Source organism: Thermobia domestica, chromosome 8, assembly GCF_964235325.1.
Source record: "Thermobia domestica chromosome 8, izTheDome1.hap1.1, whole genome shotgun sequence".
In the NCBI taxonomy this organism is placed as follows: Eukaryota; Metazoa; Arthropoda; class Insecta; order Zygentoma; family Lepismatidae; genus Thermobia; species Thermobia domestica.
The window spans coordinates 170,730,660-170,744,764 of NC_137461.1; the positions used below are offsets into that span (position 1 = coordinate 170,730,660).

Genomic DNA, 14,105 nt, shown 5'->3' on the forward strand with positions numbered 1-14,105 from the left:
GATTTTAATCAAGATTTAAATCACTTGATTTTTTAAATAAAAATCGTTGATTCAAATCAAATTTCGAAATAAATTAATTTAAAGCGAAAAAAAGTAAATTCCCGTTTCTGTTCTGTTATTTCGATTATGGAAGATAATAATCATAATACACTGACACTCAAATGTGTGTAAGCACAATATGAAAATGAGTATCATGGGGAGGGTGATTAGGGAAAATCCCGTTTTCAACGGGTAACGGGTGAATCCTGCTTTCTTCTTTTCGTAACATAGGATTTTTTTAAAAATCATTAACTATTCCAACGGGGAAATCACCATCGACATTTAAGACGGAAATTCTTTTGTGCCCGCGTCTATATGTTTGTTTCCAGATAATAGGGGCCTATTTAGAGGTGTCCGATCCCCTCTCCGAAAAAAAAAAATATATTTTAAAACTTTAGGTGAAATTTATGTACTAAATACATAGAAGTTCCTCAGGATCGAAATATGGCAAATTTTGGATGCGTTAAAATGTCAAATAATACTTTTGATAAAGTGGATACTTTCAAATATCTAACTTAGGATCAATATTAACAGACGAAAACCATATTCACGAAGAAATTAAATGTCGACTAAAAGCAGGGAATTCGTGTTATTATTAAGTTCAAAATCTCTTCTCGTTGCGAATTCTGTTGAAGAATTTGAAGCTTAAAATATATATAAAACGATAATCAGCCTGTTCTGTATAGTTGCGAAACATGGTTGCTTACTATGAGGGAAGGGCATAGACTGAAAGTATTTGAGAACAAGATCCTGAAACGAATTTTCGGATCCAAGAGGAACGGGAATGGGGAGTGGCGGAAACTTCATAACGAGAAACTACATAATTTATACGGTTTACTAAACATTGTTCGGATCATCAAATCTAGGAGACTCAGGTGGGCAGATCATGTAGCTAGAATGGAATAAATTAGGAACACTTCCAAAGTCTTAACTGACGACCAATCGGAAAACGACCATTAGGAAGACCTAGGCACAGATGGGAGAACAATATTAAGATGGATTTCGCAGAAATAGGAATACTAAGTAGAAACTGGATCCAGTTAGCTAAGGATAGAAGTCAATGGAGAGCTTTTTGTGAACACGACATTGAACCTCCGGGTTCTATAGGCCATAGAGATAGATAGTTAATTTTAGGCGAAATTTATGTACTTTATATGTATTTCGTGCCGCTAGTTAGTTCCGATTTTTTAAAAATATGCCCCTGCCAAATATTAGTAACTTTCGTGAAAAAAAGTCATGTTGATAAACACTGCTGTAAGTTTTTTTTTTTCCTTAATGCTTAAGAAACATTGTTTGGGATTGAAATAGGTTAACGATTGGGGATTAATTCAAAATTAAAACCCAATAATTTCAGTTAAATGACATAATTAACATTTAATACTAATTCCCAATGTTATTTCTGCAATTCGCGACTTGTATTATAGGAGGAGAAAGATTTGATTTAAATCAAAAAAATCGATTTAAATCAAAAAAATCAACAAAAATGATTTTTTAAAAAAAAATCATGATTTTTTTCCACCCTGTAAGTAATACTGCTAATGAACATAGGTTCAAATCTTTTTCAAGTCAAATAATTTTTTTTTTATTTTTTACAAAGCAGTGGTGAAGAATCGAAGAGTGACTTCTCATACCAAACGAGTAATCTTTAAGAAGGTGGAAGCAGACACCTGTATCACGGAGACGATTTACGAATGTTGGTTGGGTGGGAAAGGACAAGCAACATCTACGGGGATTGCCAGTGCCGTTCGAAACTTCATTAATCTGAAGTATTTCTTTTTCATGTTATTGGTCGTAGAAAGAAACACTACACCATTTGTTATACAGGTTTTGGGCATAGTAATCTGTGAAGTATCGGTATCATGCTGGACTTGTAACTAGGAAACCTCGGTTCGATTCTACACGATGTAATATTTTTTTTCGCATAAAATAATGGCTGCACGGAAGATGAATTTTCAATTCTCTTTGCTCAAAATTCTCCTTCTAGAGATGAGATGGATGAATTATGCACATATTAACCGAGAGAAAAAGAGTGTGTGAAAAGATCTTAATGAAATATTACCAGGAACATTCATCCATGTAAGCTCATATGAACAATCCCCAAACATTTCGGAATCAGGTAATTTGGTCTGATTAGACGAAAATCAGTCTATTTGGTTCGAACGGAGTGCTTCGAGTGTTTTGAAAGTGTAATACCGCCAATGAAAAATGTAACTCAGTTTCTACTGTGAAACAGAGGCGGGTCAATTGTAATAGGGACCTGTATAACCACCAATGGAACTGGAAAACTACACTTCGTTGAAAGCATAATGGACAAATGACTATATAATGACATATTGAAACAAAATATGAAGCAAAGTGCTGTGAAAATGGGGTTGAGGAATAAGTTCATATTGCAGCAAGATAATGATAGTAAGCACACGGTTGGAATTAACAAAGATTGATTCATTTGTAATATTCCAAAGCAACTAAAAATTCCTCTTGAGTCAGAGGATCTGAATCCTATAGAGCTTTTCTGTGCAATTTAGAAATAATAATAAAAAAAAAAGATCTATACAGGCAAAGTGACTTCAAAATAGAATCTCAAAAGAGTTGTTCATAGCTAGTGTTGTAAAAAAAAAAAAAGATTTTTTTTCTGTGAAGTTTTTTTTCAATAAAAAACCGTTCTTTTTCGTGTTTTTTTCAAATGTCTGTTTTTTTTTCTGGCAACTATTATTTATTGATTTACGTTGCAGATTATTGAAATAATCAACAGAACTTGAGTCGAAGCCCTCGTAACTTACTAATCTTTTGTTTCTTTGTACCTATAAACTAGCAAAATTGTGTGATTATTCCTTTCGGCCCCAGGTCATTTTTGGCGTTTTCCTACATTTCCAGTTAGTGATTTATTGCTCAAAAACCATTCACTCGATTGATATGGTTAAGGCCTTGTTTCTTTTAGAAAATGGATGTGGCTATTTTTGGTGTAAGTTGCATTGCAGTGCTGCCAATGGGTGGGAAATTATTGAGGGAAATGTAGGAGTGAAAATTTACAAAAAATTCCCTAACCGAATATCAAAATTTTTTGTATCTAGTACCACTGCTGCTATGTGGGTTCAAGTCACCTAAAAAATCTTTGGTGTGTTGACACAGTACAGTGAAATCCTGAAGTCGCTGACTTCCATTCAAAGAGGGAAAGAAAAAATTCTGTCATACACATGAAATTTTGACAATTTTTACGCCTCACAAGCAAAAATCAAATATGCCGGGGCTACAGCTTCTGTAATTATCCTATTGAAACTTTTTATGGTGCGTTCTGTAGGGCAAAGAGGAAGCTTTCAGGTAGTAGTACGTTTGTTTCAATGTAGCCAGTAAGAGGGTAATAATAGAGGGGAAAAGGGAAATTTTCCGAATTTTTCACCTAAAAGCGGGAATTAATTGTTTTGACTGGAAACACTGCCATCAGACAGACGAAAACTATCTGAAAATAAACCTTAGTACTCCAAGAATATATCCTACAAGTATCATGGCGATATATAACAAAGTAAGCATGAAATTTTTAAAAAATCTCATTCTACCTCAGAAATTCACAATTTTCTTACCATTTCCAGAACATGGTTTATTATAAACCTCAACTGTACTTTCCCTAATTATTCTAGTGAAACTTTTTATGGTGCGCTATGTAGGCTAAGGATGAGGCTGTTAGACACTGGTACGTTTGTTCGAATGTAGCCAACAAGAAGGAAATAAAAAAGGGAATTTTTTCCAAAATTTGCCCCTAAAATCTGGAATTAAAATTTTCTGTAGCTGGCAACACTACTATCGGACACACACAAACTATCTTAAAATAAGCTTTGGTATCCCTCTAATATATCCTACAAGTATTGTGACTATATGTAATAAAGCAAGCATGTCAATAAAAAAATATCTCATTCTACCTTTTAAAAAATCAGTTATCTTCCCAATTAGAGAACAAGGTCTACTGTAAACCTCAACTGTACTTCCCCTAATTGACCTATTGAAACTTTCTATAGTGCGTTGTGTAGAGCAAAGACGAGACTTCCGGATACTGGTATGTTTGTTCCGATATAGCCAACAAGGAGGAAATAATAGAGACAAAACATATAAATTTTCCAAAATTTCCCCCTAAAATCTGGAATTAAAATTTTCTGTAGCTGGTAACACTGCTACCAGACAGACGCAAACTATCTTAAACTAAACATTGGTACACCACTAATATATCCTACAAGTATTATGACGATATTTACGGAACAAAACTTCTAATTACCAAAAATATATTACTGTAAACAGAAAAGTAGGGAAATACTAGAAAAATCAAGGGTTAGAACCTAAATACGAATTTTTCGTGCGTTTCCTAATTACCCCATTATAACGATCTGTACTTGCGTTTGTTAAGGAAAAATGTTCGATTGGCGTAAGTTGACTTGCACTCGGACGTATAGGTACGGATTTATAAACAAAAATTTCTAATTTTTTGCCCCAATTTAGGAAAATTTTAATTTCCCTAATTCGTCCAATTGATGTCAACAGTTAGGTATCCATCCGAGGTATCTACCTGGCAAGTCTTAACGAGGTCTTTCTACAACGAAGGAAGCTACAGGGAAAAACGAAGTAAAGGAAATTCGAAATTAGAAAATTCTCGAATTTTTGACTGGGGTGAAATTTGAGAAGGAAATTCGACACCAGAAGAAAATAATTAATATGATATAGTCCAACCATATTTTGCAAGAATAATATCGCGATATCTTAATTAAGTGTCCACACAGGAGCGGATTAAACAAATGACACACCAGTGTGTGCCACTTTGGCCACCTGAGCCACCGGGAATGCATTTGATTACATTTTTTGACTACTAACTCGTGATGTTGTATTTATAGTCTCGACTAATAATAATATCGTTGTTGTAAACAATAACTTTATAAGGAAAATTTTCTCTCCTTTTTACATCTTAGTTCCAACACTGTTGGTGAGAAATGCAGGGTGTTTCAAAATGAATTTTGGGGTTTTAGTTCTTCGTAGTACTTATTACATTTTACATACAATTATAAGCAATGCATCAAGTAAAAGAGCATCTCAAACAGTCTTTGCTAAAAGTGTTCAATGTGAGATTCATTCGTTACATGGCACACATTTAGTCGATAAACGAGAAAGACCCATAAACTTCCCGCCATATGGCACAAAACACATTCAATTTAGGGGAGTCTCGTTTCAAGTGTACCATCTCCTGAAGATTTGCTGACGGCCAGATAGAAACATTATGAGTGTTCACATTAGCTCTTAGGTGAAATGTCGATTTCACTGAAGACGACACGATCCAGAAAATCTTCATTGTTATGCAGCAATATTTAACTTGCGAAATTGGCACGTAAACCGTAGTCTGTAGGCTTTAGACCTGTAGCAACTGCAAACAATAAGGACGTAGTTGCAAGCGACTCCTTAATATTCTTCACACAGACCGTTGAACTGTACAGATTCAGTCTTTATTAAAACACAAAAAACTTTCTGCTTTCTAGTCTCCATCTTTGCTGTTAGCTCTTTCTAACGGCAGACAGAAGAAACAATGCATGTACATGCGTGGTACAAAACTGTTTGAGTTGCTCTTTCATTTGATATAATATTTATAATTTATAAGTTAATTGTAATAGATACTACAAAGTTTCAAAACCCTAATATTAATTTTGAAACACCCTGCATTACTTCAAATTGTGTCATCCTATATTCATGTCTTTTATATACATATCAGGGCCGGTCCTAGTCAATTTGTCACCCCATGCAATGGCATAATTTACCGCCTCCCCCTTTCTCCAGAAAGAACAAATCTTAAAAGTCGTGATTTTAACTATGCTACTCCAGCATGAACAACAAAGGTGAGGGTATGCAGTTGCACTCAGAAAGGCTTAAATACCTAATAAAAATACAATGCCGTTGTGGCTTTTTTTTTAATAATAATAATCTATTATGTTAGTGAAAGATAAAGCAAACACACCTGCAGAGGAAAGATGGTAATCCTTTTTATAGAATTCACTATCGAGCTTCAATCTCAATGTATCAGTTTGCAATTCCAGTGCAACTAGCTCTTTTATCTTTATTTCTTGATTTCTCTTCTATATCTGTTAACATTTTTTTTTAAAAAAAAAACTTGTTTCTATCTTCAATGATAAAGAACTTGTTTCTGACAAAAAAAAAGACTAGTTGTCATATCAAAACTGTGATAACTTACTAAATGGAACAGATATTCACTACTATTCGAGAATTGAATTCTTGCATTTGGCAACAATCAAGCAATTTGTGCTCGGGTTTATTCGACCATTTACTTTAGCATTGTCCATGTGACCTTAAACTAATGCAACCTAAACATAATTTATGAATGTAGTATTCAAATAGAAGGTCAACTTAGTAAGTGTAACTACCATCATTATGAAGTCTGTTTCCAACAAGAAATATTTAATTTAAATAATATACTTATGACAGATTTTGCCGGACCATCAAAATTTGCCGCTCCACGCAAATGCACGTATTGCATATATGGTAGAGCCGGCTCTGCATATCATATATATCTAGTTGACAAATTATTTATATATGACATTTAGAAAAATACTATTAGGCAAATTAGTATTAGTTTTTTTACCTTTAGACAAGTTATTTGAATTTTATACTGTTCGTGACATTATTTTCGTACTTATTAAAGGCCTGCTTTCACGAAAAAACAAAATTTCATTTCTACTTTTATTTCTTAGTTGATATTGATGAAAACTGCTAAAACTCGAATTGTTAATAGGTGTGGTATTCATGTAAATTGTAAAATATTTGTAGCGTATCAGTATCTAGCGTTTAATTTATGTTGCATTTTACGGTGATTATACCTACATAAAAATATTTAATACTTAAATAGACGTAAGATGCATTACAAATGACTATTTGAAAAAAAAAGAAATTTAGAAAAAAAAACGAGAGGCAATGTTTTTTTCTAAAAAAAAACGTACATTTCTGAAAAAATACGAACGGTTTTTTTCTATTTACAACGCTATTCATAGCCCACAAACACGTCAAAACATCGTAAATTTCATGCAGCAGCCTAAACCTGTCATGAAAGCTAACGGGTGATCAAGTAAGTTCTACATTCGGTATACATGTTTCCCAAAAAGAAGTATTTTGTTCTATATATACTAGTGTATGAACAGGACCGTTGCAAGGGAAAATGCATTTTTTGTTTTTCTCCTTTAATTTTTTTTAAAAAGGAATTTCTGTATATTTTTCACTATCCTGGGTTTGTTTAGGTTACTTTACCATTTAGCGCGCCGTGTCTTGTTTTATAGTTCGAATAAAATTATATTTCAGTAAGAAATCAATGTGTATGAACAAGACTGTTACCATGGGCGGAGTTCGGACTTTCTCCCGGCGGACAGATCTTTTGATTGCTGGGGGGCATAATAAATACAAATGAGAATTGAAGGATCTTAAACGTGGCATTTTTTTTTATTTTTTGTCAAAAAATTAGGGGGCCATACCCCCCATAGCTCCGCCAATGACTGTTACATACTGCACGAATAAAACTAGTTGCAGGAAGAAACAACTGAATAGGAATCTGTTAGAGTGTATTTATATAACTTAATACTGTGGTCTCAATATGGTCCCTCATTCGAAAACTTTAGATTGTTTTCATGGGACATTTATGGGGAGAGGGGAAGTTGTGTGATTCACAATGTTTTGGCATTCAGGATATGAGTGGTATGTGGTTCGGATCTTGAAATCTTAGGTGAACTGATAGTTTAGTATAATGCTTGCAATAATCAGTTTGAAGTTTTATAGCTGTTTGTATTAGCCATTCTTATGTAAGCGTCTATCTGTCATGTCATTGATTTGAAGACACATCCCACTCTCACTTCCCGGAGCATCTCTCTCTTTCTCTTTCTGTATGCATATACAGGGTGGGCCATAAGTGCCTTGCCACCCCTTGTAACATCCGTGTTCGTGGAAAATAATGAATAACAACCATGTAGTCGGATTGTGATGGTGACCAAGATGGCGGCCATCCTGAAAGCCGCCATCTTGAATTTACGTCAAGATTTTTAAATGGGAACATGCTCGTGCGACAAATCATTTTAGGCTAGAATTTCAAGATAAACACAATGGTGAAATCGGTTTGTTGATATCTTAATGTGTTCAAAAGTTACAGGCATATCAAATTGCTAATTTTACCGTACTGTTTCTGTTGTTGCAGGTGAATAATTTTGCCGCTAACGACAGCAGAGAGGAAGAAGTTGAAATGGGCATGGGGAGGAAGGAGTGCAAGGGCTGTAGCAGCAATGCCAGGCACCCAGATCGACATCCTGTGTCCCATGTTAGTGTCGCCCAACTCTTCCAGAAGTTCATGGATACTGGTTCCATAGCAGATAAACCCAGGTGTGGAAAACCCACGTCCGAAACAGATGAAGCCACATCAGGCATCATTTGCTACATCACCACACCGCAGTACCCGTCGTCTGTCCATGGAATGTGGTGTTAGTCGTACATTTATCAGACATATCTTACAGAAAAGCAAGTGGCATCCGTACAAATTGCAACTTCAACATCATCTATCTGAAGATGGCCCTGATCGTTGTGTGGAATTTTGCCACTGGGCCCTTGCACAGTTGCATACGGACCCTACATTCCACACACAAATTTTATTTTCCGATGAGGCCAATTTTTATATCACTGGGGAAGTGAATAAGCAAAACTGTCGCCATTGGTCCCCGACAAATCCTCAGTGTGTTAACCTTTGCAAAATGGTAGGTACAGGCAAATTAATGGTGTGGTGTGGTCTATGGCCACCAAATTAATTGGTCCATTTATCATTCCTGGCACCCTCACTGCTGAACGGTATTTGGATATGTTGCAGGATCTCATCCTCCTTCCATATTACCCGAGGACGGCAACTCTCCTATTCTGAAGAAATTTGCCTATTGTAGAGGCTAACATGTGCGAAATTCGGGAACATTTCGTTTTTCCGATCACCGCCCTCTAATACATCCCCTGATTAGATATATCTGCTACCTCGTTTTCATTGTTTCACTTCTCTAATAAATGTCACTGGAATTTTTACCTTATTTTCACTTAACATATTAAATGGGTAGTACGCTATCTTTTACCATCTCTCATGGGCTGCGTGCATTATTATTAAAAAAAAAAAAAAAAAAAAAAAAAAAAAAAAAAAAAAAAAAAAAAAAAACGCTTTGCAGTGGATTCGAACTGACGGCCTTTGGATTTGTAAACTAACGTCTTAACTACTACACTAAGATCGTTGCTTGGTAAGCGTTTAATTGTTGGCGTACTTGTTGGCATTTGTATTTTATGTTCCCACTTCGACAATTTTTACTCTTTTTTCTCCGTTTACCAACTGTTTCTGGATTTCTCTTTCGGTGTCATCCTTTATTTACAGCATGCACTATTCGTATTCACAGTTTGTGCTCCTTTTCACTGTCTTATTCAGATTATGCTTTTCTCCTTATCCTTTACTACACGCTTGATTGATGTGATTCTCATATTCTCCATGGATGGAGCGCAGGAGTACCAGACTCAAAAAAGAGGTGTACATTTACTTCCTTGACGAACTGTACCTAAGGTTAGGCTACTTAATTGCAATTCAAATAAGGTATAGCTCATATTTCTACTTTGTGTCTATATTTAGGGCTTGATTTACCTTGTATATGCGTGGAAATAAATCTACGATTTTGCCAAAGAGAAATTTTATAAAAATCGGAAGTTTTAAACATTTTTCTGTCAAACCAATGGCTGTCCATTTGCTGAAATTTCCATGAGCACTCATTTTGACGTACTGAATTTAATTAAAGAAAAATATTCTGCCCCCACCTGAATGTTTGCTTGTAAGTTCCGAGTAGAAGTATCGTAAATGATTAAAATTATGAATTTAGTGAAGTCTTTAAAAAATGATAGATCATAGGCAATCTATGAAATTATTTTAAGATCTGATTTAAAAGAGAGTTAAAAAAGGAGAAAAAGAAAGGAAATGCGTTAGGTAGTTTATAAAAGAGATAATTCGTAAATAAATTCGTTTTATAATTAAAATTGAAAACGATGTGATGAAGGCCCTTATAAGATCTACTTCTGCATGTTTCTCGTTGGAAGACGATCACTGTTGACCGAGATAAGGTTCCATGATATTCTGCGTATTCACAGGAGCCAAACGTTAGCTGTCAAACTGTTAAGATCTTAACCTCAATTCCGAGGGTGGATTTTAGCCTTAGTATTTTCTATTCCTATGTGTGGAATTCTTATGAGCCTGAATATGAAAATTTCACATGCAAACAACAACTCACCCCATTCCAATTTAAATTCATATTGTACTCGGAAACTGTAAATTAAAACCTGTTGTAATACACTTCTATTAATATACCGGTAACTCCATTCTCTGTACTTGTGAAGCAAATTTAACTTGCCTCACGACATCTGTAAAATATACTATAGCAGTTTTGTTTTTCCTTGCAGCGATTTTCGTGAGAGACGAGGAATATTTTTAAGAGCCCGCTGGAAGTTATGTATGTTTTTCGTCAGTTTCAAGACGTTTTAGGTAAGTTTAGATCTAATAAAGAAAGGGGGTTTATTATTCTGTCAAGGATTTATGGTTGTTTTACACATCCTTGTGTTTATTTTTGTTTAAAGGTATTAGTATTCGACTGAATTGATAAGCTTAAAAACATTGTATTATCTATCTCTGAACTTACAAATTCTGAAATATGGAAACAGAAGAAGCGTTGTTAATACGATTGTCTGAATACGTTTCAGCATTATCCTATTGAAGAAGTAATTATTTTCGAAGCATGGCCAGTCTTGTGTGCTCTTTACATTCTGCGATATACACATATTACTTCCTATGTGGAAAAGATCTGTTTACAAGACCTATAATATCTAACTGACTTTCTACGGCCGAATCAACACATCTCGTAACATGAGCGTTTTTGATTTTGATGAAATTCGGGAAAAATGGTGGAGGACGTAAAGTAATTTACGAATGCAAGATTTGGTTTGCAAGCGATATGTTGTATCCAACTTTTTTTTTTTTTTTTTTTTTTTTTTTTTTTTTTTTTTTTTTTAAAGATAATATTGTACTATCCCATCATATTGGAACCATCTCGTGTTAGTAAATAAAACCCCATGCTTCGGCACAAACACCAGCAAGCAGCCGACGGATATCATTACACCGATAGAACACGAAGAGATTTGAAGAGGACTCCTCCAACCCTTCCACAGGTTCCACCTGCAAAGACTGGTTGTATAAATGGACACCTCGAGGCAGAAAAAATGAGTTGTTAACTAGTCATGTTATACCTATCTCTGCAAACTGCAACGGCGGGAGAGTCCTCTAATCTTACCTCTGAGCTGCAACGGTCAAGAGGTATCTTTTCTATCTCCGAGGGGCAGGAGATACCAACCCTATCTCTGAGCTGCAACGGGGGAGAGGTGTCCTCACCCATCTCCGAGCTGCAACGGGAAGGAGATACCAACCCTATTTCTGAGCTGCAAAGGGCAAAAGGTATCTTCACTAATCTCCGAAATGCAACTGTGGAAATACCAACCCTACCTCTGACTGGAACGGGCAGGAGATCTCTTTAGACCCAGCTACAACGGGCAGTGTCATTCTTAACGAACAAACCTCAAACTTCTGCGCTGCAACGCCAGGAGATTGAACTATAGAGGAAAGAACTTTTAGAGACTTACTTATTGGTAATCTGTACAAACTGGATAAGCATATTTTATGATTATATTTAAAAAAATAAAAGGAGAAAACCCGCTTACCGATACTCTACTGAATATTACATGGTTGAGGCGTTCGCCTACTTAATAACTAAAAACAAGACTTTAAACATATTTCTTTTTGAGCTAGTAAAATTGTATCATTAAGTCAGGTAAATTTTTATCCTATTGCTCGTACAGGAAAAAACTACTTGACATGCCGAAGAGAGAAAATACAGAAAATATGGCAGAGTGAGAACACAAGATTTCATTTAACATGCCGCATTTAACAAGATAATCTGGCCGCATAACTGAGAACCCCACCACTTTTTCATGTTGTTTGACTTTCAAGCTACGTTACAATCATGGACCGCCGAGGAGAAGGAGGAGGTATTACCTATGATCTTCAGGAAGTAGGTTTAGATGTAGTGCTCCAATTTAAAAATCGAAACCAGTTGGACAGCTTAAGATACGAACAGCTAAAGCAAAAATTAATTTCGTAGAGTAGGCCAAAACTTTCAGCGTACAAGGCTGAGCTTGAGTTATTTCAAATTCAACAAGGGGAAAACGAGCCAACTGACGCTTATTTTGTAAGAAAATTACGAGCAGTTCGACAACTTCTGCCGAAAGCCACTGACTAAAAAGAAATCATTTCCTGTTACTAGGACTTCAGCGTAATTTCTTACAGAAAATTGCCCTGGAAACATTCTAAACAGTCTTGATCCTACAAACTCGTTTTCAGTTTGTAGAGGTTGCGCAGGACCTAATGAGAAGACGAAATTATGTGGAGCTATCGCATGGTGTATACTCCTTTTACGGTCATTCTTCCCGAACACCATCAACCTATTGCTTCCCTTCAACAATCTATTTCTTCCGTGCAAATACCTATTTCCTCTGTGCAAGAACCCTAAATTGCGTCTTCAGTCAACTTCCGGTTCACCATAACAAGCATTCCAACCTTCAGTCCAAATCTCCACCCAAAACCGCCCTTCTCAGCAAGTTAATAATCCTTGTATATCACCAGAACAGCTAAGCTTTCTTTGATGATCGCACAAAACGTCATACAACACCAACAAAATGGATGTAATAGGACGAACAGAAACCAGGGAAGAAATAAAAATAATAATAGCAATAAATATAATAATAATAATAATAATAATAATAATAATAATAATAATAATAATAATAATAATAATAATAATAATAAATATAGAACAGGGTGTCTACAGATATTGAAAATAAACTGAAATTTTGATCCACATACTGGAAAAATTATGAAATATACAAATATTATCATTCTTTCTAATGTACCCTGTGTTTTTGAACTCCAAAAGTCCAGGGAATAACAATCTTGCATTATAACTAGAATAGAGTAATACACAATTATTTATATAAGTTATAATATAACTGAATAATACATTTATATAATACAAATAATGCTCTTGGTTCACTGTATCAGGCCTCCGAGCAGGGTGTCTACGGGCCATGGAAGTCATGAATTGAGGTTGTCGGCCAAAGGAAAGTAGTGAAATTGAGCTTCAGATCACGAAAAAAGTGATTTTATAGAACAACAATACTTATGTAATACAATACAGTTACAGAAATAATAAATTGTAATTTTCCCTAATGATCCGGCGTTAAGAGGTGACGCCATCTCTCTTTTGGTTGTAGTTACCGGTAGTCACTAACTTCTCCTTTCTACTAATACTGTTTTCAGTTTCCGCTTTTTTTTTTCCAATATGTAACAATGGATATGTTATATTATATACAATGCTTCAAGTACAGTATACAGGTTTAACAAACCGAATTTTGGCCTCGTTCCGTTACAGACGTTGTTAGCACTTTAATAAATAATGCCGTTTTCATCTCTTAAGATAGCTAATTCGGTGAGGAGAAAAATAATTTCGAGAAATATTTATTTTCAAAAATGTTTTATATTCAGAAAGGCCATAAATTTATATCCTTTTAGGAGAGATTTCGATTATTTTAATATTTAAAATTACAATTACTATTGACTGGCTTTCCATTGAACTATTAATATATATAAATGATCATTGTAATCTAGTACGATGTAATTATGTTCTCTTTTGATGATTGTAAACATATTTATGATGTTATGCTTATGAATTAACTTGTCAGAAGAAAACGACAGACTGTAGTTAAGAAAATGTTGTTAAATTGAAATAGTTCTATAAACGGATTAATCTAAGGACTCTGTTCATTTTTATTATTTTTAATGCTATAAAGTGTTTGAAATTATTGTGAAATGAATAGCATTGTAAATATGTTTGAGTAAATCAGTTTCGGGTCCCCTCAACTTTTTTACCTCACCGTAT

At 34.8% G+C, this 14,105-nt stretch overlaps 1 protein-coding gene across 6 annotated transcripts in view; it reads left to right on the top strand.

Moving 5' to 3' along the window:
• Positions 1–14,105, top strand: part of Mo25 (calcium binding protein Mo25) — a 201,628-nt gene that overhangs the window by 31,361 nt on the left and 156,162 nt on the right. For all 6 annotated transcript variants that reach the window (XR_014132748.1, XR_014132749.1, XM_081769268.1 and 3 more), the window contains one exon: positions 10,525–10,606. The gene's annotated coding sequence lies outside the window, so the exon portion shown is untranslated. The remainder of the gene's footprint in view (positions 1–10,524; positions 10,607–14,105) is intronic.